Below are 23,058 nucleotides of genomic sequence, written 5' to 3' on the forward strand. Positions count from 1 at the left end.
TCTACCATAAATTTCTAAATTTTAGCATATACATCCTTTGTAACGCCCCAAATTTCTTATGTCTGCTTCTATAAAATTTTGACACAATTGTGTATCTGCTTCAATGGTTAAGTGTTCTGGGAGTGTCTGAGAGGTCTTGAGTTCAAGCTCTACCTTTAGCAAATTTTGTTCTTTTTGGAATAAAGCCTTATCTCTGGTCAGTGAGCTTATATTAATTATTTGTAAAACCATATCAGAATGAGCCTGCCGGTTCGAGTGATAAAGGAATCTTTGTGTAGTGTGGAGGTTCTGTATTCGAATCCCTGAGCGAGCGTGGGAGTTTATTTTTACTCATTTGACCGAGAGAGTTTTAGTCAAACAAGAATTTTGAGAAAGTTATCAGTAGTGGGGTAGTGGAGTGAATTAAGGGATTTGGGGATAATTCGGTTTTATTCCTTTTTCAAAATTATTTCCAGGAAAAATAACTGACGTTCTTTCTCTTCTCCTCACTACCGAAATTCTGTCTCCCCCTTCTCCATTTCTTTTCTTTTCAATTTGTTTTCTAAATCCGTATCGTTCTTTTTGTGTAATGTTGGGTTGTGTTCGTTCGGTAAGTCTTGTTTTTTATAAGTTTTAATGTTATTAGACTTAGTGATTGATGAAGAGTTTGTTTTGTTACTCTAGATTTAGGCGAAGGGTATGATTCGGCTAGGATTCCTGCAACGATTTAAGTGTTTGGGGTTCTGTTCGATAGCGGTAAGTTTTCGCGAGTGCTGATTAATGGCATAAGGCTTCGATTGTGAATTAATTTTGGTTGTGATTTCGTAAGTGTTATTAATTTGGGCTTTAAAATGTCAATTTCTAGGTTTTAAAAGTCTCGGGATTGTGTTAGTTACGAAAATGAACTAGGTGTATACTCGAAATGCAAAAAAATGAGGTTCGGTGAAAGTTGAAAAACCCTACTTTCGACGCCACACGACCGTGTGGTAGGCCGTATGGTAGGCCGTGTACGATGACACAGCCGTGTGATCGATGAAGGCCAGGCCGTGGGCGTGTAGGCCACACAAGCGTGTAGGCCCACACGGGTATGCTACACAGGCGTGTGATAACTGGGCTAGGCCAATCTAGACTTGTGGGCCACATGGACGTGTGGGCCTACACGGTCAACCCACACGGGCATGTGGGCCCATTGTATTGAAATTTTCTGTAGGGTTGCACAGGTCGTCCTAATCGATTGTGGACCTACTGTAAGGTTAGTAAAGGCTTACTAAACCCTAAAACTATGTGTTTTGTTATACTGAGGTACTGTTATGAGCATGCTTATTTTGTTCACCTGTTATCTGTTTATGAAAGCATGTTAAGCATGATTTACTTGTTACTTCTGTAAACATGTTCAGTTACTGTGATTGAGATGTTACATTTAGCGGTATCAGAGTCAGGTTGTAAAACTTGGCTGTGAATTTTGGGTTGGAAAATTTGGTTTTAAAGAATTGGTTTTCAAAAGATTTTAAGCATTGGTTAGTATATGGTACATCGAGTCTCCGGTGCTGATCCTGTAAGTATTTTTGTACTTGGTTAAACTATTTTGAAACATTATAGATAGTACTTACTGAGACTGTATTGAGATAGTTAAAGAATTAAAACTTCTGAAAATAGCTCTTGAACTTCTATAAATTTTGCATAAAATATTTTTTAATAAATATTGAGCTGATGCATAAAGTTCTTAATTTAGATAAACCCGAATTAGACAATGAGCGCACGAGGTATCCGAGGAAGTGGTACTCAAGGCCGAGGTAGAGGCTGTAGGGGGGCTCAAGTGAGTCCTCATATCTGGGCAGCATGCTGAATCTGGACACTAGTGAGACACTAGTGTCACCTGCCACTGAGACGGGGTCTCATAGTCGTTTGGCTGGGGATGACGCACTGTCCCAAGCCATGCTGAGGATATTGAAGCGGGTTGCTGGACCCAATTCTAGATCTGGGGGCCGAGGGTCGGTGACTGAGCAACTCTGGTCTAGTGGAGCAGTGTTGTTTAGGGGTGTCACAGTCAGGGCCATCCTATACGGAGCAATAGATATTAGTGAGTTCCCTGGTACTAAATCAATACCAAACTGACTTCTCTAACTAGTGGTAACCCAGGCCACTCTTCTGGAAAGACATCCGGATATTCACAAACTATCGGCACTGACTCAATCTTCAATTCAGACACTTTTGTATTCAACACATAAGCAAGATAAGCTTCACAACCTTTCCTTACATATTTTTGGAGCAGGCATCGAAGAAATCACAACAGGTAACTCATCTGACTCATCTGAATCAATCCGAAAAGTTTTACTATTTTCACATTTTAGTTCAATAATCTTTCTTTTACAATTCACTATGGCATCATGCACTATCAACCAATCCATACCAAAAATAACATCGAATTCATCAAATGGAACCAACATTAAATCAGCCAGAAACAGTGACCTCGAATCATCAAGGGACAATTCTTGCAAACTCTATCAACTAATACATGTTTGCCTAAAGGGTTTGACACTCTAATCACAAATTCAGTAAACTTAACAGGCAAGCTCTTACTAGATACCAATTTCACACAAACATAAGAATGAGTCGATCCAGGGTCAATCAATGCAACTACATTAGTATTATAGAGAGAAAAAGTACCTTGATAACATCGGGAGATGTCGCTTCTTCGCGAGCATAGATGGCATAGGCTCTAGCAGGTGCTCGAGCTTCAGATCTCACAGCTATATCTTTCATCACACCTTTACTATTAGCTCTATTTCCGGTAATCCTCGGTGGCTTACCCCTATTAGTAGTATTACTCGGCCTTACACTCTGAAATTTTTCTTTCTCAGCTATTTCGGTGCAATCTCAGATAAAATGCTCTTAAGAACCACACTTGAAACAAGCCCGGTCATTCATCCTACACTTGTCGAGATGTCTTCTTCCACAATGCTGACATTCAGGTCTGTTAGGCTTTACATTACCCACACTTGCTATTGAAGTGGCTTGAGATTTAAAACTCGAGTATTGCTTCCCGCGGTCTCTGTGAGAATACCCAACTGATACATTTGAACAAGAATACATTTCTTTAGATTTCTTTGAATGAGATGGAAATGACTTACCCATCGGTCTTTTCCTCGAATCTTTAGCTTCACAATCAGCTTTCCTCTTTTCTTTATTCAACTATTTGGCCTTACAGGCTCGCAACCAATACCACAAATTCTTCCAGTTCTAAGATCCCAACTAACACACGAATATCCTTATTCAATCCATCCTCAAATCTCTTGCACATGATAGCCTCGGTGGAAATACACTCTCGAGCATATTTGCTAAATTTGACAAACTCTCGCTCATATTCTATTACCGACATTCGACCCTATTTCAGCTCAAAAAATTCTTTACATTTCTAATCGATGAATCGTTGACTAATATATTTCTTTTAGAACTCCTCTTGAAAAAATTCCCACGTAACCCTCTCTCTTGGTACCGATTCCAGTGTATTCCACCAATGATATGCAGAATCTCTTAGAAGTGAGATGACACACATTAAACACTTATCCAATGTCTAGGACAACTCATCAAATACCTTGATGGAGTTCTCGAGCCAAAACTCGGCTCTATTGGGATCATCATCCACATTAGCTTTGAAACCTTCAGCCCCATGCTATCGGATCTTATCAACCGGGAGCTTATTCATTCTTACAAATTCTATACATCGTGGAGTTACGGATACCGGTCAAGGAATAGGTGGGGGTGGAAAAGGTTGGGCATTCGGGTTTGTTTGAACAAACTCTGTATACCACTCATTCATTATGTGGAGAAAGACTTCCCTACCCACTTCTCCCTGACCAGCCGTTGGGGGTCTACTATCAGACGACACTACCCCTTGAGCGGGAGCCGGCACATTACTTTTAACGTCATCAACCTCAGCTAGATTGAGATCCATTTACTATATGAAAAAACAATTTAAAATTATCAAGAGTCATCACACTATCGCAGTTCATTTATGGCATGTATAGCTAGACACTTACACATACTACGTTAGTCTAAGAATCGACTAAACTGTAGCTCTGATACCATTAAATATAATGCCCCTTACCCATATCCAATGCTGAAATAGGGTATGAGGCATTACCAAACTTGTACGCAAGCAATCATACACAATAGAGGCGTAAATTTCCATCTGAATTTAAAACTTTTCAAATACATTCATATCGTCCCTGAAACGAACCTACAAGGCCCATAACATGCATTGGGAGTGGTTCGGGACTGAATCGAGAACTTTAGAAGATTTCACAACACTTAGAAAATTTTTCATGTTTTAAGAGCCATACGCCCATGTGGCTTGGGACACGTCCGTGTGGGCAGGCCGTGTGGTCACACACGCCCGTGTCCCTAACTCGTGTAACTCTCTATTTGTCACCCAAGAATAAATTGAAGACACATGGGCAAGTCACACGCCCTTGCCTGAGATAGTGTCATCCACACGGCTGAGACACACGCTTGCGTCTCTGCCTGTGTGCTCAATTCTGAGCATTCTGTTTTGCAACAATTAAGGTTAGGGGACACACAGCTGGAACACATGCTCATGGGGCAAGCCATGTGTCGCACATAGCCTAGTCACACACCTGTGTGGACAAAAACAATGCTATTTACCAAGCCATTTTGTCACCTTTTTTCACACACCTACACAACAAAATATAACACCAATCCAAGCAATTACAGTCACCCAATTTGAGCCACAATTAAGACATCCACACATTATTCACATGCTACCATTTACCACATACGAACATCACATACTTATCAACTTAAAAAATGCAAATTTCCACATCCTTGAAAACATCATCATATGCATATATACTTAGACCAATATTAGCCAATTCCAAATGGCCATTTAAAAAATAAATTATCAACCAATATAGGCCAACACATTAGGCCAATTCAATTATGACACATAACAAAATAACCAAGTCCCTATACATGCCATAAGACAAAATGTCAAATTCATCGGTACCCAAAATAATCAGTTGATAGTGTGCGTGGATCTCTGACTATCTCCGATCTCCGAGCTAGCTTAGTGACATTATAAGACAAGGGAAAGAAAAAGGGAATAAGCTATATAGCTTAGTAAGTTCCCATGCAAATAATAGGCATCATAAACCAACATTTAACATAAATTAACATGATGATAATTGGCATAAATATTATTAAGATCTTATAATCATAACTTACTCAATCATAACCTTACTGAGGGTTCATCACATAACAAACTCATCACGTATGAGTTTTTCGTACATACTTAAGTCATCTTGAATTAGATTTGTAATATCTTGAATTAGGGCTTAATCGGAATAGTGGTTTCGTGACCACAAATACGAGATAGAAATAATTATTTTATAATTATTTTGATGATTATGATATGATTGCATGATTGTGTGAAAATTTCGTGATGAAATTCTATGCCTAAAGTGCTTAAATTGAAAGTAGGGACTAAATCGAATAAGTTGCAAAATTTGCATTCTAGAAGTTTTTAGTATGAAATTGCATTGAAATATTAATTAGGAGGTATTAAATAGCAATTTGACCAATTTTAAGTTCATGGACAAAATTAGGACATGGAAGGAATTTTTAAAAGTTTAGTAAGGAGGGGCATTTTGGTCATTTGGATATTAAATGAAATAAAATGGGAAAAATAACACAAAATTGGTCATCATCCTCCTTAGTTGCTGCCGAATTCTCCCTCTCTCCATAGCTAGGGTTTCTTCAACTTTCAAGCTCCATAGTAAGTGATTCCAAGCCCCGTTTTTAATGTTCTTTACGTTTTTAGAATCCCGGAAGCTCTATTAAGCTTATGCCAGCAATAATTCAACCTAGGGTTTATATTTGGAAAAATACCCATAGGTGTAATTTGTGTATTTTGATGTTTTATGATAGAATTTGGGGTTTTAAATTATGTTAGAAAACTTGTGCGACTCGATTTTGAGTGAAAACGAGTAAAAGGGCTTAATCGGTAAAAATACCTAATAGTCACAAGTATATGTTAGAGTGAGAATTTGATGTTGCCGTAGAAGGGAAAAGTGATCAGCATGTTATAAAACATAAGAATAAGGAATAAAGTTTAATTCCCGAGCCTAGGGGCAAAAGTGTAATTATGTAAAAGTTTAGGGGCAAAAGTGTAATTTTCCAAAGTTCGTATTAAATGTTGTTTTGATGAATGTATGTATTAAATAAGATTAATTTGGTATTATAGATCAAGAGAAACGAGATTCAAGCCGCGATCGAGGAAAAGAAAAGATTGTGGACTAAATTGCAAAATCTTTATATTTTGGTACCAAGGTAAGTTCACGTGTAATAATGTAGCATAATTGTTATTTTTAAATTATTGATGTTAATTATATGATATGCTGATTTTTAATCGTGAAATATTATGCTTTGTGGTTAATGTTAAGTAATATGCAAATTATGTTTACTACTTGATAAATATGAATTGCTACCGAGTATCAGTTCCGATATTCCATGGAAGATGGCAAATGTGAGATCGAGGGAAAAAGCCCGTTTGAACTTAGGAATAGATTAGGATACAAGTGACATGTCACTAGGATGGTTGAGCATCCGAACTCGTTGAGTTGAGTCCGAGTTCACTTATGGATGCAAATGTCCGAACTCGTTGAGTTGAGTCCGAGTTCGTGAGATGTAACTAGGCATCCGAACTCGTTGAGTTGAGTCCGAATTCATTTATGGATGCGAACGCCCGAGCTCGTTGAGTTGAGTCCGAGTTCACTTAGGGGCGGGTTACATGATTTCTTGATTACATATGTGGCACTTATGTGCAAATTATCCATGTATCCGAGTTATATTCCGATGTGTTCAACGGGTGAAATTTCTAATTTAATGGAAGAGCACTTAAGATATAAGTGACATTTTGGGTAAGTGTTGTGAAATGGACACTTTGGACAGGTATGTTCTTAACCCTCGGGTTGGAAATAGATACAACAACGATAAGATCGTAAGATGATGAATGATATTTAGAAATGTGATAAATGTTTTGGTGATACCATGTTAAGGTTGTTTGGTATGATTGTATTGTTATGTTACTTGTTATTTGCATATGAACTTACTAAGCATTTATGCTTAGTCCTTCCTTTTCATTCACTGTAGTTTTGAACAAGCCGGCTCAGGAATCGGGGCAGGTCGAAAGTTCGATCACACTATCCAAAGGACTTTTATCTTAGTAAATGGCTTGTACAACTACTTAAGTATGGCATGTATAGCAATATACCTATTTTGTGTAAATAATTTTATGATATGGCCATGTTTGGTGGAGAAAATGTTTGATATTGATAAGTCATGGTGATGGCTAATTTAGATCATGTTTGGTATCATGGAAGTTTAATAGGTTATCTAGTTCATAAAAATTCATGGAAAGATGAAACTTGCCTTAAAATAGAATATTGCTGCAGCAATGACATGAATTTAAAAAATCGCTAAAAATAGTATAAATGGAACTAAATGATGAGTAAGTATGAAATTGAATCTTAATGAGTCTATTTTCATGTGGATTGAGCAAAACATGCATATAAATTATATTTTATGAGATATTTAAACTTTTGTGAAACAAGGCCAGAGTGATTTCTAGATCCCCTGTTCTGACTTTAAAAATTCGTACTAAATTTTATAAAAATAATTATAAGTTTTTATTTATATGTACAGATTCCTTATTGAGTCTAGTTTTAATATAAACAAACCTAATAGTCATTGAAATTCTGTATAGAGAGATATCTGATTCGAAATACACAGAGGTTAGAGCAGTTGAACCCTAAAACAGGGGAGAATTTAATTAATAAACTGTACTAATTGGCCCTACCAAAAATTCTATAAAAAAATTAGTAAATAGATATATGAGTCTAGATTCAGGGAAAATTTACGGATCTTGATTTCAAGTTTCGTAACTTGAGATATGATTTTTCTTGTAACTGTGGCGCGGGTAGCTAGAAAGCTGTGAATGTAGAAACAAATGATTTGAAGTTCTTAATTTGATAAATTATGTTCGGTAACCCCTCAAGCTCGACTCCGGCGATGGTCTCGGGTGTGGGAGCGTTAGATTTAATGGTATCAGAGCATGTTTAGTCAGGGAGGATGAGAAAGGGATCGAGAAGCCTTTCTCCAAATGATGAGTGCATGGTACACTGAGTTCGTTCGTACGAACCCAAATGTACGACCTCCCCCACCTCCCCCAATTCCTCAACCTATGCCTCCGATGCCTCAAGGAGTGGATATGATAAAATTTAACAGAACCCCCGTTGATAGAATTCGTAAACAAGGGCTGAAGAATTTAGAGCAAATATTGATGATGATGTAGAGAAAGCAGAGTTCTGGCTTGAAAATTCTATCCGGGTATTTGATGAATTATCTTGTACACCTGAAGAATGTTTGAAATGTGCTACATCTTTGTTGAGAGATTCAGCCTATAATTGGTGGAAGACTTTGATTTCGGTGGTACCGAAAGAGAGGGTAACCTGGGAATTCTTTCAAGAAGAGTTTCGGAAGAAATATATTAGTGAAAGATTTATTGATCAGAAATGTAAAGAGTTTCTTGAGCTGAAGCAAGGTAATATGACAGTCTCAGAATATGAAAGAGAGTTTGTTCGATTGAGTAAGTATGCCAGGGAATATGTTCCTACAGAAGCCAAGATGTGCCGACGATTTGAAGACGGGCTCAACGAAGACATTAAGGTATTTGTCGGGATCCTTGAACTGAAAGAAATGGTAGTACTGGTTGATCGAGCTTGCAAGGCTGAAGAACTACTTAAAGAGAAGAGAAAGGTAGAGGCTGAGACACGAAATTGGAAGAAAAGGCCAATGAGTAAGGCACCTTCACAGCAACCCGGAAAGTCAAGAAATATGAATCCTCGTTCCCAAGTTTCAGCTGGGCAATCATATGGAAATTTTAAGAAGCAGAATGTGGGTCCTAAATCTCAGAATACTTCTGCAGCCAGTGTAGGGAACTCGAGATTTGTTAAACCCGAGTGCCAACGGTGTGGTAGAAATCATTTTGGTCCGTGCAGAGTAAATGAATGTTTTCGATGTGGTTCTCCGGATCATTTTATTAGAGACTGCCCAGAGAGAGCTGAGAAAGAAAAATTTCAGAGTGTAAAAGCTAGTGGTGCAGACTCGAGGGGAAGGTATCCGAGAAAAGCTGAAAGTGAAACAAGCAGTAAGAATGTAGCCAGAGATGCAGCAGTTAGATCTGAAAGAAGAGCTCCGGCTAGAACTTATGCTATTAAAGCGCGTGAAGATGCTTCCTCACCTGATGTGATTACCAGTACATTTTCTCTTTATGATATTAATGTTATTGCTTTGATTGATCCTGGTTCTACTCATTCATATGTATGCATGAAACTGGTGTCTAGTATGAATATACCTGTTGAGACCACAGAATTTATGATTAGAGTGTCGAACCCGTTAGGCAAATGCGTGATAGTTGATAAAGTAAGCAAGAAATGCCCTTTAATGATTCGGGGTCATTACTTTCCGGCCGACTTGATGTTGTTGCCGTTTGATGAATTTGATGTTATTTTGGGTATGGATTGGTTGACATTGCATGATGCTATAGTAAATTGCAAAGAAAAGGTTATAGAATTAAAGTGTTAAAACGGTGAAACTCTGCAGGTTGAATCAGATAAATCAGAGGCATTGTCTAGTGTGATTTCTTCGATGTCGGCTCAGAGATATTTGAGAAAGGGTTATGAAGCTTATTTGGCGTATGTAATTAATACAAAAGAAGTTGAAAAGAAAGTTGAATCAGTGCCGGTTGTGTGTGAATTTGCGGATGTATTTCCAGAAGAATTACCGGGTTTGCCTCCAGTCAGGGAAGTAGAATTTGGTAATGATTTGATACCGGGAACAGCTCCGATCTCGATTGCCCCATATAGAATGGCACCAACAGAGTTGAAAGAATTAAAGTCGCAGTTGCAAGAGTTGACTGATAAGGGCTTTGTGAGACCGAGTTTTTCACCTTGGGGTGCTCCCGTGTTATTTGTGAAAAAGAAAGATGGTTTTATGAGATTATGTGTTGATTATCGGCAGTTAAACAAGGTGACAATCAAAAACAAGTATCCATTTTCGAGAATTGATGATTTGTTTGATCAGCTAAAGGGAGCGACATGGTTTTCAAAGATTGACTTAAGATCTGGATATTATCAGCTGCGAGTAAAAGAGTCAGATGTGCCTAAAACTGCTTTTAGAACAAGGTACGGTCATTATGAATTTTTAGTTATGCCATTCGGGTTGACAAATGCTCCTGCTGTGTTTATGGATTTAATGAATCGCATATTTCAGCCATACTTGGACAGATTTGTTGTGATGTTTATAGATGATATTTTAATTTATTCAAAAGATGAGACAGAGCATGCTGAGCATTTGAGGATAGTTTTGCAAACTTTGAGAGATAAACAGCTGTATGCTAAGTTTAGTAAAAGTGAATTTTGGCTCCGGGAAGTTGGATTTTTGGGTCATATTGTTTCAGGTGATGGTATACGGGTTGATCCTAGTAAAATTTCAGCCATTGTTGATTGGAAACCACCGAAAAACGTAACTGAAGTTAGAAGTTTCTTGGGGCTAGCTGGGTATTATCGGCGGTTTGTAAATGGATTTTCTATAATTGCTGCTCCTATGACTAGACTACTCCGAAAGGATGTTAAATTTGAATGGACGGAAGAATGTCAACAGAATTTCGAAGAATAGAAAAAGTTATTAACTGAAGCTCCAGTGTTAGTACAACCCGAATCAGGTAAAGAATTTGTGGTGTATAGTGATGCTTCTCTAAATGGTTTGGGGTGTGTACTCATGCAAGAGGGAAAAGTGGTGGCTTATGCTTCGAGGCAGTTAAAACCTCATGAGAGGAATTATCCTACTCACGATTTGGAATTGGCTGCTGTGGTATTTGCTTTGAAGATTTGGCGACATTATTTGTATAGTGAAAAGTGCCGAGTATATACCGATCACAAAAGTCTTAAATATTTGATGTCACAAAAAGACTTGAATTTGAGACAGCGTAGATGGTTGGAGTTATTGAAAGATTATGAGCTTGTTATTGATTATCATCCGGGAAAAGCGAATGTGGTTGCCGATGCTTTAAGCAGAAAGTTTTTGTTTGCTTTCAGAGTTATGAACACTCAGTTGAAAATTTCAGATGACGGTTCGATTCTAGCAGAGTTAAAAGCAAGACCGATGTTTTTTCAAGAGATTTCTGAAGCTCAGAAAAATGACCAGGATTTGCTAGCCAAAAGAAAACAATGTGAAGCTGATACGGGATCAGATTTCAGAATCGGTTCTGATGGTTGTTTGATGTTTAAAAATTGGATTTGTGTACCGAAAAATGATGAATTGATTCAAAAGATTTTGCATGAAGCACATAATGGTTGTTTAGCAGTTCATCCGGGCAGTACGAAGATGTATAATGACTTGAAGAAAATGTACTGGTGGAGTGGAATGAAAAGAGATATTTCCGAGTTTGTATCAAAGTGCTTAGTTTGTTAACAAGTGAAAGCTGAACACCAAGTACCTTCGGGATTACTCCAGCCTATTATGGTTCCTGAATGGAAATGGGATCGGATTACTATGGATTTTATATCAGGGTTGCCGTTAACTCCAGGGAAGAAAAATGCCATTTGGGCAATAGTTGACAGACTGACTAAATCGGCTCATTTTATTCTGGTACGTACAGATTATTCTCTTAATAAGTTGGCTGAATTGTATATCTGAGAGATTGTTAGACTTCATGGGATTTTTTTATCAATCATTTCGGATAGAGATCCGAGGTTTACCTCACGGTTTTGGCAAAAGTTGCAAGAAGCATTAGGTACAAAGTTAAATTTCAGCACTGCCTTTCATCCACAAACTGATGGACAATCAGAGAGAGTAATTCAGATTCTTGAAGACATGCTCAGATGTTGTGTATTGGAATTTCAAGGTAGTTGGGAAAAGTATTTACCGTTGGTAGAATTTGCTTATAATAATAGTTATCAGACACGTTTGAAGATGGCACCTTATGAAGCATTATATGGTCGTAAATGTCGAACGCCATTGTATTGGACTGAACTCAAGGAAAATCAGATTTATGGAGTTGATTAAATAAAAGAAACCGAAGAAAATGTGAAAGTGATTTGAGATTGTTTGAAAGCTGCTTCAGATAGACAAAAATCTTATGCGGATTTGAAACGAAAGGAAATGGAGTTTCAAGTTGGTGATAAGGTATTTTTAAAAGTGTCTCCATGGAAGAAAGTCCTTAGATTTCGATGAAAGGGCAAGTTAAGTCCGCGTTTTATTGGACCGTATGAAATAATTGAAAAAGTTGGACCGGTAGCATATCGGCTAGCGTTACCACCTGAATTAGAGAAGATTCATGATGTGTTTCACGTATCTATGTTACGTCGGTATCGTTCGGATCTTCACATATAATTTCACCGACAGAAACTGAACTACGACCGGATATGACTTATGAAGAAGAACCGATTAAGATTTTAGCTCAAGAAGCCAAACAACTAAGAAATAAAAGTGTTGCACTTGTGAAAGTGTTGTGGCAAAAGCATGGAGTAGAAGAGACTACATGGGAACCTGAAGAAACTATGAGAAACCAATACCCACACTGTTTACCGGTAAAATTTTCGAGGACGAAAATCCTTAAAAGGGGGGAGAGTTGTAATATCCTGAATTAGGGCTTAATCGAAATAGTGGTTTTGTGACCACAAATCTGAGATAGAAATAATTATTTTATAATTATTTTGATGATTATGATATGATTGCATGATTGTGTAAAAATTTCGTGATGAAATTCTATGCCTAAAGTGCTTAAATTGAAAGTAGGGACTAAATCGAATAAGTTGCAAAATTTGCATTCTAGAAGTTTTTAGTATGAAATTGGATTGAAATATTAATTAGGAGGTATTAAATAGAAATTTGACCAATTTTAAGTTCATGGACAAAATTAGGACATGGAAGGAATTTTTGAAAGTTTAGTAAGGAGGGGCATTTTGGTCATTTGGATATTAAATGAAATAAAATGGGAAAAATAACACAAAATTGGTCATCATCCTCCTTAGTTGCTGCCGAATTCTCCCTCTCTCCATAGCTAGGGTTTCTTCAACTTTCAAGCTCCATAGTAAGTGATTCCAAGCCCCGTTTTTAATGTTCTTTACGTTTTTGGAATCCCGAAAGCTCGATTAAGCTTATGCTAACAATAATTCAACCTAGGGTTTATATTTGGAAAAATACCCATAGGTGAAATTTGTGTATTTTGATGTTTTATGATAGAATATGGGGTTTTAAATTATGTTAGACAACTTGTGCTACTCAGTTTTGAGTGAAAACGAGTAAAAGGGCCTAATCAGCAAAAATACCTAATAGTCACAAGTATATGTTAGAGTGAGAATTTGATGTTGCCATAGAAGGGAAAAGTGATCAGCATGTTATAAAACATAAGAATAAGGAATAAAGTTTAATTCCCGAGCCTAGGGGCAAAAGTGTAATTATGCAAAAGTTTAGGGGCAAAAGTGTAATTTTCCAAAGTTCGTATTAAATGTTGTTTTGATGAATGTATGTATTAAATAAGATTAATTTGGTATTATAGATCAAGAGAAACGAGATTCAAGTCGCGATCGAGGAAAAGAAAAGATTGTGGACTAAATTGCAAAATCTTTATATTTTGGTACCAAGGTAAGTTCACGTGTAAATAATGTAGCATAATTGTTATTTTTAAATTATTGATGTTAATTATATGATATGCTAATTTTTAATCGTGAAATATTATGCTTTGTGGTTAATGTTGAGTAATATGCAAATTATGTTTACTACTTGATAAATATGAATTGCTACCGAGTATCGGTTCCGATATTCCATGGAAGACGGCAAATGTGAGATCGAGGGAAAAAGCCCGTTTGAACCTTAGGAATAGATTAGGATACAAGTGACATGTCACTAGGATGGTTGAGCATCCGAACTCGTTGAGTTGAGTCCGAGTTCACTTATGGATGCAAATGTCCGAACTCGTTGAGTTGAGTCCGAGTTAATTTATGGATGCGAACGCCCGAGCTCGTTGAGTTGAGTCCGAGTTCACTTAGGGGCGGGTTACATGATTTCTTGATTACATATGTGGCACTTATGTGCAAATTATCCATGTATCCGAGTTATATTCCGATGTGTTCAACGGGTGAAATTTCTAATTTAATGGAAGAGCACTTAAGATATAAGTGACATTTTGGGTAAGTGTTGTGAAATGGACAGTTTGGACAGGTATGTTCTTAACCCTCGGGTTGGAAATAGATACAACAACGATAAGATCGTAATATGATGAATGATATTTAGAAATGTGATAAATGTTTTGGTGATACCATGTTAAGGTTGTTTGGTATGATTGTATTGTTATGTTACTTGTTATTTGCATATGAGCTTACTAAGCATTTATGCTTACTCCTTCCTTTTCATTCACTGTAGTTTTGAACAAGCCGGCTTAGGAATCGGGACAGGTCGAAAGTTCGATCACACTATCCAAAGGACTTTTATCTTAGTAAATGGCTTGTACAACTACTTAAGTATGGCATGTATAGCAATATACCTATTTTGTGTAAATAATTTTATGATATGGCCATGTTTGGTTGAGAAAATGTTTGATATTGATAAGTCATGGTGATGGCTAATTTAGATCATGTTTGGTATCATGGAAGTTTAATAGGTTATCTAGTTCATAAAAATTCATGGAAAGATGAAACTTGCCTTAAAACAGAATATTGCTGCAGCAATGACATGAATTTGAAAAATCACTAAAAATAGTATAAATGGAACTAAATGATGAGTAAGTTATGAAATTGAATATTAATGAGTCAATTTTCATGTGGATTGAACAAAATACGCATATAAATTATATTTTATGAAATATTTAAACTTTTGTGAAATAGGGCCAGAGTGATTTCTTGATCCCCTGTTCTGACTTTAAAAATTCATAATAAATTTTACAAAAATAATTATAAGTTTTTCGTTATATTTAAAGATTCCTTATTGAGTCTAGTTTTAAGATAAACAAACCTCATAGTCATTGAAATTCTGTATAGAGAGATATATGATTCGTAATACACAGAGGTCAGAGCAGTCGAACCCTGAAATAGGGGAGACTTTAATTAATAAAATGTACTAATTTTCCCAACCAAAAATTCTAGAAAAAAATTAGTAAATATATATATGAGTCTAGATTCAGAAAAAATTTACGGATCTTGATTTTGAGTTTTGTAACTCGAGATATGATTTTTCTTGTAACTGTGGCGCGGGTAGCTAGAAAGCTGTAAATGTAGAAACAAATGATTTGAAGTTCTTAATTTGATAAATTATGTTCGGTAACCCCTCAAGATCGACTCCGGTGATGGTCTCGGGCATGGCAGCGTTACAGGATTTAGACAAAATTCATCTTTGACATACTCATTAAATTTGTGGCAGCCCTAATTTGACCCTAGTCGGAAAGTGGTTTCGGGACCACAAAACCGGGTCGTAAAAATAATTAACCATTAAGTTTTGTGTTTATTGTATGTGAAATAGGCATGTGTGAAAGTTTCATGCTCCAATTTTGTCATTAGTATGTGAAATTATTAAATAGGGCTGACCCTTGTTGTTAATTAAGTACCCTTTGGTAATGTGTATTCGTATAGCCATGCGAAAATGGCTCGTATATTTTGAAGTATAACATTATGGTCTTGTGATATGGTTATTAAGTGGTGTGGAAATGTTTGGTAATGACTAGCCATTGGAATGGCCAATCGTGGGCCTATTGGCGCTACGTACGTCATGGCTAATCGGGATTACCCTTGATAATAATGTATGTCAATTTGCTATTCGATTCATGGAAAATTATGAAATAGGTAAAATTTTCCTTAAAATAGATGCTGACAGCAGCAATGATGTAAGTTGGAAAAATCACTAAAAATAGTAGGAATGGAGTTAAATAGTGAATAAATTATGTAATCGAATCTTGATGAGTCTATTTTCATATGAAAGAAACAAAACGACCATATGAGCCGTATTTTATGAGATGTTTAAGTTTTTGTGAAACAGGGCCAGAGCATTTTCTGGATACCCTATTCTGATTTTGAAAATTTACCATAAATTAACCAGAGACAATTAGAAGTCATGCTTTATATGTATAGATTCCTTTTTGAGTCTAGTTTCATTAGAAACAAATGGCATAAGTATTGAATCTCTTTAAAGGGAGATATCTAAGTCGTAATGCATGAAGGTCAGAGTAGTCGAACCTTGAAATTGGGGAGACTTTAACTAATAAACTGTACAAATTGGCTCGAATAAAAATTATATAAAAACATTTGTAGATGGACATATGAGTCTATTTTGAGGAAAAAGTTACGGAATTGGTTTTTGAGTTTTGGAACTCGAGATATGAGTTTTAAAGTAACGTGATGCAGTTAGCCAGCTTGTCTGGAAAATTTAAAATGAACTGTGTAAGTAAATGAATTAAGTCCGTTAACACCTCGTGTTCGACTCCGGCAACAGTCTCGGGTACGGGGCGTCACAACTTTATTGGTATCAGAGCTACGGTTTAGTCGATTCTAGGACTACCGTAATACGTTCGGGTTTAGCTGTACATGCCATTATGTGTTTATTGATAGTGTGGTGATTTCTGACAGTTAAAAATGTGTTTACTTATAGTAATGGATCCCGATCCCAACCGAGCAGTAGCTGATGATGTTGAGAGTGTAGCGCCTGCTCCCGCGCAAGGGACAGCACCGGCAAACTCTCAACCTATTGCTAGTAATCTGAATGATGAAGCTAGACAGGCTTTTTATAGCGTAATGAATGAGTGGTTCAATCAGTACATTCGAACTAATACGGCTATTCCACAACCCCCACTCCCGACCAATACAACCCCTGCACCTGCGATACCTCTGGTAACTGACCAGATAAGGTTAAATAAGCCTCCAGTTGACAGAATCCGAAAACACGGGGCTACTGAATTTAAGGCTACAGACAGCGATGATGCCGAGCAAGCTGAATTTTGGTTGGACAATACTATTCGGGTACTTGATGAACTATCTTGCACACCTGATGAATGCCTTAAGTGTACTATCTCCTTGCTACGAGATTCTGCCTATTATTGGTGGAATACGTTGATTTCTGTTGAGCCCAGAGAGCAAGTAACTTGGGAGTTTTTCCAAACCGAGTTTCGAAAAAAGTATATCAGCCAGAGATTCATTGATCAAAAACAGAAAGAATTTCTTGAACTTAAACAAGGTTCCATGTCGGTTACTGATTATGAATGAAAGTTTGTAAGGCTTAGCCGGTACACTCGAGAATGCATTTCCTCAGAAGCCGTAATGTGCAAACGTTTCGAAGATGGACTGAACGAAGATATAAAACTGTGTGTTGGCATTTTAGAAATCAGAGAATTTGTGGTACTTGTCGAGCGAGCTTGCAAAGCCGAAGAGCTCAGTAAGGAGAAAAGAAAAGCTGATATGGGAGCAAAGGAGTTTCGTAAGAGATCTGCGGGAAAGCCCTTTCAACAGTCATCAAAGAAATTTAGAGATGATTCAGGCCGGTCTAAAGGCACTTCGGGCTTTTCTAGACGAGATCGTGATCGACCCCCTGTGAGTACACTAGTCGCTTCGGTTGCCAGTGTTGGAAATGATCGTCGAGACAGAACAGAGTGCCAGTATTGTGGTAAATTGCATTCGGGGAGTTGTAGATTCCATGATCGCTCCTGTTATAAGTGCGGATCAGCTGACCACTTTATCAAGGATTGCCTGAGACTATCTGAACAGAATGTAAATCAGAGTGGAAAAACGGGTGCTACTACTGCTCGAGGTAGACCATCCAAAAATGTGGGGAATGCTAGTGGCGGTCAGAGAGGATCTAGAGATGTTACTACCAGATCTGAGGCTCGTGCTCCTGCTAGAGCTTATGCTATACGTGCACTCGAGGATGCTTCTTCGCCAGATGTTATTACTGGTACTTTCACTCTCTTTGATACTAATGTGATTGCATTGATTGACCCTGGTTCTACTCATTCTTATATATATGAGACTTTAGCATCTAGTAAGACTTTACCTGTTGAGTCTACTGAGTTCGTTATTAGAGTGTCGAATCCCTTGGGTCATTATGTGCTTGTTGATAAGGTGTGTAAGAAATGTCCCCTAGTAATTCGAGGTTCCTGTTTTCCGGTGAACTTGATGCTTTTACCGTTTGATGAATTTGATGTTATTCTCGGTTTGGATTGGTTGACCGTGCATGATGCGGTTGTGAATTGCAAAAGCAAGATTATTGATTTGAAGTGTGCAAATAATGAGATAATCCGAGTTGAATCTACTGTCTTGAATGGATTGCCAACAATAATATCCTCGATGTTAGCTCAAAAATATGTGAGAAAGGGGTGTGAAGCGTATCTTGCATACGTACTTGATAATGAAGAATCAGGAAAGAAACTTGAGTCGGTACCAGTGGTTTGTGAATATCCGGATGTTTTTCCCGAAGAATTACCAGGGTTACCACCTGTTCGGGAGGTAGAGTTTGGCATCGAACTTGTACCTGGTACTACACCGATTTCGATAGCTCCGTATCGTATGGAACCAACGGAATTAAAGGAATTGAAAGCTCAGTTGCAAGAGTTGATGGATAGAGGTTTCGCTCGACCAAGTTTCTCACCTTGGGGTGCACCAGTATTGTTTGTGAAAAAGAAGGATGGAACCATGAGGTTGTGCATCGACTATCGTCAGCTGAATAAAGTGACAATAAAGAATAAATATCCGTTACCGCGTATTGATGATTTGTTTGATCAACTAAAGGGAGCCTCAGTGTTTTCAAAGATAGATTTGAGATCGGGCTATTATTAGTTGCGAATTCGGGATTCGGATATACCCAAAACTGCTTTCAGAACGAGATACGGTTACTACGAGTTCTTAGTGATGCCGTTTGGGCTCACTAATGCCCCTGCGGTATTTATGGATTTGATGAATCGGATCTTCAGACCGTTTTTGGATCGGTTTGTGGTTGTGTTTATCGATGATATTTTGGTCTATTCGAGAAATGAAACCGATCATGCTGAACACCTGGGATTAGTGTTGCAGATTTTACGGGATAAGCAGTTATATGCTAAGTTCAGTAAGTGTGAGTTCTGGTTAAGAGAGGTTAGCTTCTTGGGTCATGTGGTATCTGCATCGGGTATTCGAGTTGATCCGAGCAAAATTTCAGCCATACTTAACTGGAAGCCCCCGAGAAATATTACTGAGGTTCGGAGCTTTTTGGGACTTGCCGGTTACTACAGACGGTTTGTAAAGGGATTCTCAATGATAGCCACACCAATGACGAAGCTACTTCAGAAAGATGTTAAGTTCGAATGGTCAGAAAAATGTCAGAAAAGTTTCGATCAACTAAAAGCTTACTTGACTGAAGCTCCAGTGCTAGTGCAGCCTGAATTAGGCAAAGAGTTTGTCATTTACAGTGACGCATCCTTACTTGGGTTGGGTTGTGTATTGATGCAAGAAGGTCGAGTTGTAGCATATGCGTCGAGGCAATTGAAGCCACATGAGAAAAATTATCCAACCCATGATCTCGAATTAGCTGCCATCGTATTCGCTTTGAAAATATGGAGACACTACTTATTTGGTGAGAAGTGCCATGTATTTTCGGATCACAAAAGTCTCAAATATTTGATGACTCAATGAGATTTGAATCTGCGACAAAGACGTTGGCTCGAGTTGTTAAAAGATTATGAGCTTGTCATTGACTATCACCCGGGAAAGGCTAATGTGGTTGCGGATGCCTTAAGTCGTAAATCATTGTTTGCTTTACGAGCGATGAATGTACATTTGTCGGTTCTATCCGATAATGTGTTAGTAGCAGAAATAAAGGCCAAACCATTGTTGATTCATCAAATTCGTGAAGCTCAGGAAGTCGATGATGAATTGGTTGCAAAACGGGCTAAATGTGTTTCGAATAAGGAATTAGAGTTTCAAATTGATGATGACGATTGTTTGAGGTTCAGAAGTCGTTTGTGTGTTCCAAGGAATTCAGAACTTATTTCGACAATTCTGAACGAAGCTCATTGTAGCCGAATGTCAATTCACCCGGGGAGTACGAAAATGTACAACGATCTGAGACGTCAGTTTTGGAGGCATGGTATGAAACGAGACATTTCCGATTTTGTTTCGAAGTGTTTAATATGTCAACAAGTGAAAGCGGAACATCAAGTGCCTACAGGATTACTTCAGCCGATCATGATACCCGAGTGGAAGTGGGATCGAGTCACGATGGATTTTGTATCTGGATTGCCATTGTCATCAAGCAAGAAAGATGCGATCTGGGTTGTTGTTGATAGACTGACAAAGTCGGCTCATTTTATCCCTGTACGTACGGATTATTCTCTTGACAAGCTAGCTGAAATGTATGTATCCCAGATTGTAAGGTTACATGGGGTACCAATTTCTATTGTATCAGATAGAGATCCGAGATTCACATCGCGATTTTGGAAGAAATTTCAAGAAGCTTTGGGTACCAAGTTGCATTTTAGCACCGCATTTCATCCACAGACTGATGGTCAATCCGAGCGGATAATTCAGATACTCGAGGATATGTTGAGATGTTGCATCCTTGAGTTTAGTGGTTCATGGGAGCGGTATTTACCTTTGATTGAATTCGCTTACAACAATAGTTTTCAATCAAATCTTAAGATGGCACCTTACGAGGCTTTGTACGGTCGTAAATGCCGTACACCATTGTTTTGGACCGAGCTCGGTGAAAGTAAAATTTTCGGAGTTGATTTGATTAAAGATGCTGAGCAGAAAGTAAAGATAATTCGTGAAAGTCTGAAGGCAGCATCAGATCGTCAGAAGTCGTACGCGGATTTAAAACGAAGAGATATTGAGTATCAGGTGGGAGACAAAGTGTTTCTTAAAGTTTCACCTTGGAAAAAGATACTCAGATTTGGCCGTAAAGGCAAACTGAGTCCGAGGTTCATAGGGCCGTATGAGATATCCGAACGAGTTGGTCCAGTGGCATATAGATTGATTTTACCCCCTGATCTCGAAAAGATTCACAACGTTTTTCACGTTTCGATGCTTCGACGTTACAGATCTAATCCTTCGCACATAATTAATCCCTCCGAGGTTGAAATTCAATCCGATGTGAGTTATGAAGAAGAACTGATTCGTATCCTAGCTCGTGAAGTGAAAGAATTACGAAATAAAAAGGTTCCTTTAGTAAAAGTGTTATGGCACAAGCACGGGGTCGAAGAAGCTACTTGGGAAACCGAGAACTCTATGAAAGAACGATACCCAAACCTATTTACCGGTAAGATTTTCGGGGACGAAAATTTCTTAAGTGGGGGAGAGTTGTGACAGCCCTAATTTGACCCTAGTCGGAAAGTGGTTTCGGGACCACAAAACCGGGTCGTAAAAATAATTAACCATTAAGTTTTGTGTTTATTGTATGTGAAATAGGCATGTGTGAAAGTTTCATGCTCCAGTTTTGTCATTAGTATGTGAAATTATTAAATAGGACTTCTGTGAGGAAATTTAGAAATGTGCTAGGCAAATGTTATAGTGGCCTATTAAAGCATGTTAGAAAATACTTGTACTTGCATGTCAAATTAGCCAAAAGTCTAGATGGTGGCCGGCCATGCTATGGGTTAAAACATATTATAAATATGTTATGTTAACATTTGTGTTAAAAATAATATAATAAAGAGCATGGATAATAAAATAATAGTGGTTAGTAGGAGAAGAAACAAAAAAAAAAAAGAGTTAGCTAGGTTGCTCCTCCATTGCCGTAACTAAAGGAAGAAGAAGAGGGGAAGTTCGGCCAAGGTGGTTCTTTAGATTAAAGGTATGTTCAATGTTGCTTTTGGAGGTTTATACATCTTTTGGATGATTAGCCTAATTCTATCTATCTCATGGATGGAATTGGGGTTGTTGGAGAGTTAGGATTCGGCTAAGAGGCTTCAAAATTTTAGTTGATGCCTTGATACTACTAGCATGTTAGCTATATGGATGTGTTAAGTTACTTGAAATGTTAGATAAATTTGAACTCCCTACCAAATTCTTTAGACAACCCATGTTAGAAATTTCGGTATTGAGATGTCTAGAACTTTCGGCCATTGTAGCTATGGAGAAATAAGGTTTTTGTTTATTGTTAAATTTAGATAAACAAGGGTAGATGAGTGTTTGAACTATACAAATAATCATATGTGAGCATTAGGTGCTAAGGGAAAGGAATCGGCTACCTTATTAGGTACCAAGACCGAATGTGAATTTGATTAGGTTTGAGTAATTATTATGCTTAAAATCGATGTAGTTAAGTACCATGTTCTAGCCGAACATGTAGTTGTTTAATGTTGTGAACAAGTGTCGTTTAGTTGTTCTAAAATTGTCTAAATTAGATGTTTAATCATCTAAGGGTTCTGCATTGTGCATTCTTGTTAAGAGTTTGATTTGAAATCATGAGATCTTATTGACTTGTGTTTAAATGGCATTCGGTCATGGTCTATGGGAGTTTACTAATCCGGTTTAGGTGCCAAATACTTTGTATTGGAAATTTTGATGTGTAAGTAGAAATTAATTAAGATGATATTGAGACATTCGAAAATAAATATGTATTAAAGTTATATTTGTAGTAGTTTAATGTGATTTACCAAGTGCACAAATTTGAAAGCGAGAAGGTGATAGACTTAAGTGGTAATTGATTCAAATAAATTGATTCTAAAATGTATATGAATGCCGTATGATTGTGTTTGATTGGGAGGTAAATTGTTTGATTTAGCTCAAGAGCTTAGAGGATCAACGTTGGATAGGGGAAAGGAAAAAGTAATTGAATAGCCGTTGAAGTCGTTCGACAACGTTCGAGGTAAGTCTTCGAGTAATGAAACTTAGTTTATGATTTGATTAAGTCATGTCATATAAGCATAACAAATAAACGGTGATATAATGATTCTACTTGAATGATACATTGAGGTGATTAGTTTATACCTATGACGGGTAGCCGAATGTGTATAGAGATCATGTTATAAAGCCAATCAAAATCATG

Source organism: Gossypium hirsutum, chromosome A03 (assembly GCF_007990345.1).
Source record: "Gossypium hirsutum isolate 1008001.06 chromosome A03, Gossypium_hirsutum_v2.1, whole genome shotgun sequence".
Lineage (NCBI taxonomy): Eukaryota > Viridiplantae > Streptophyta > Magnoliopsida > Malvales > Malvaceae > Gossypium > Gossypium hirsutum.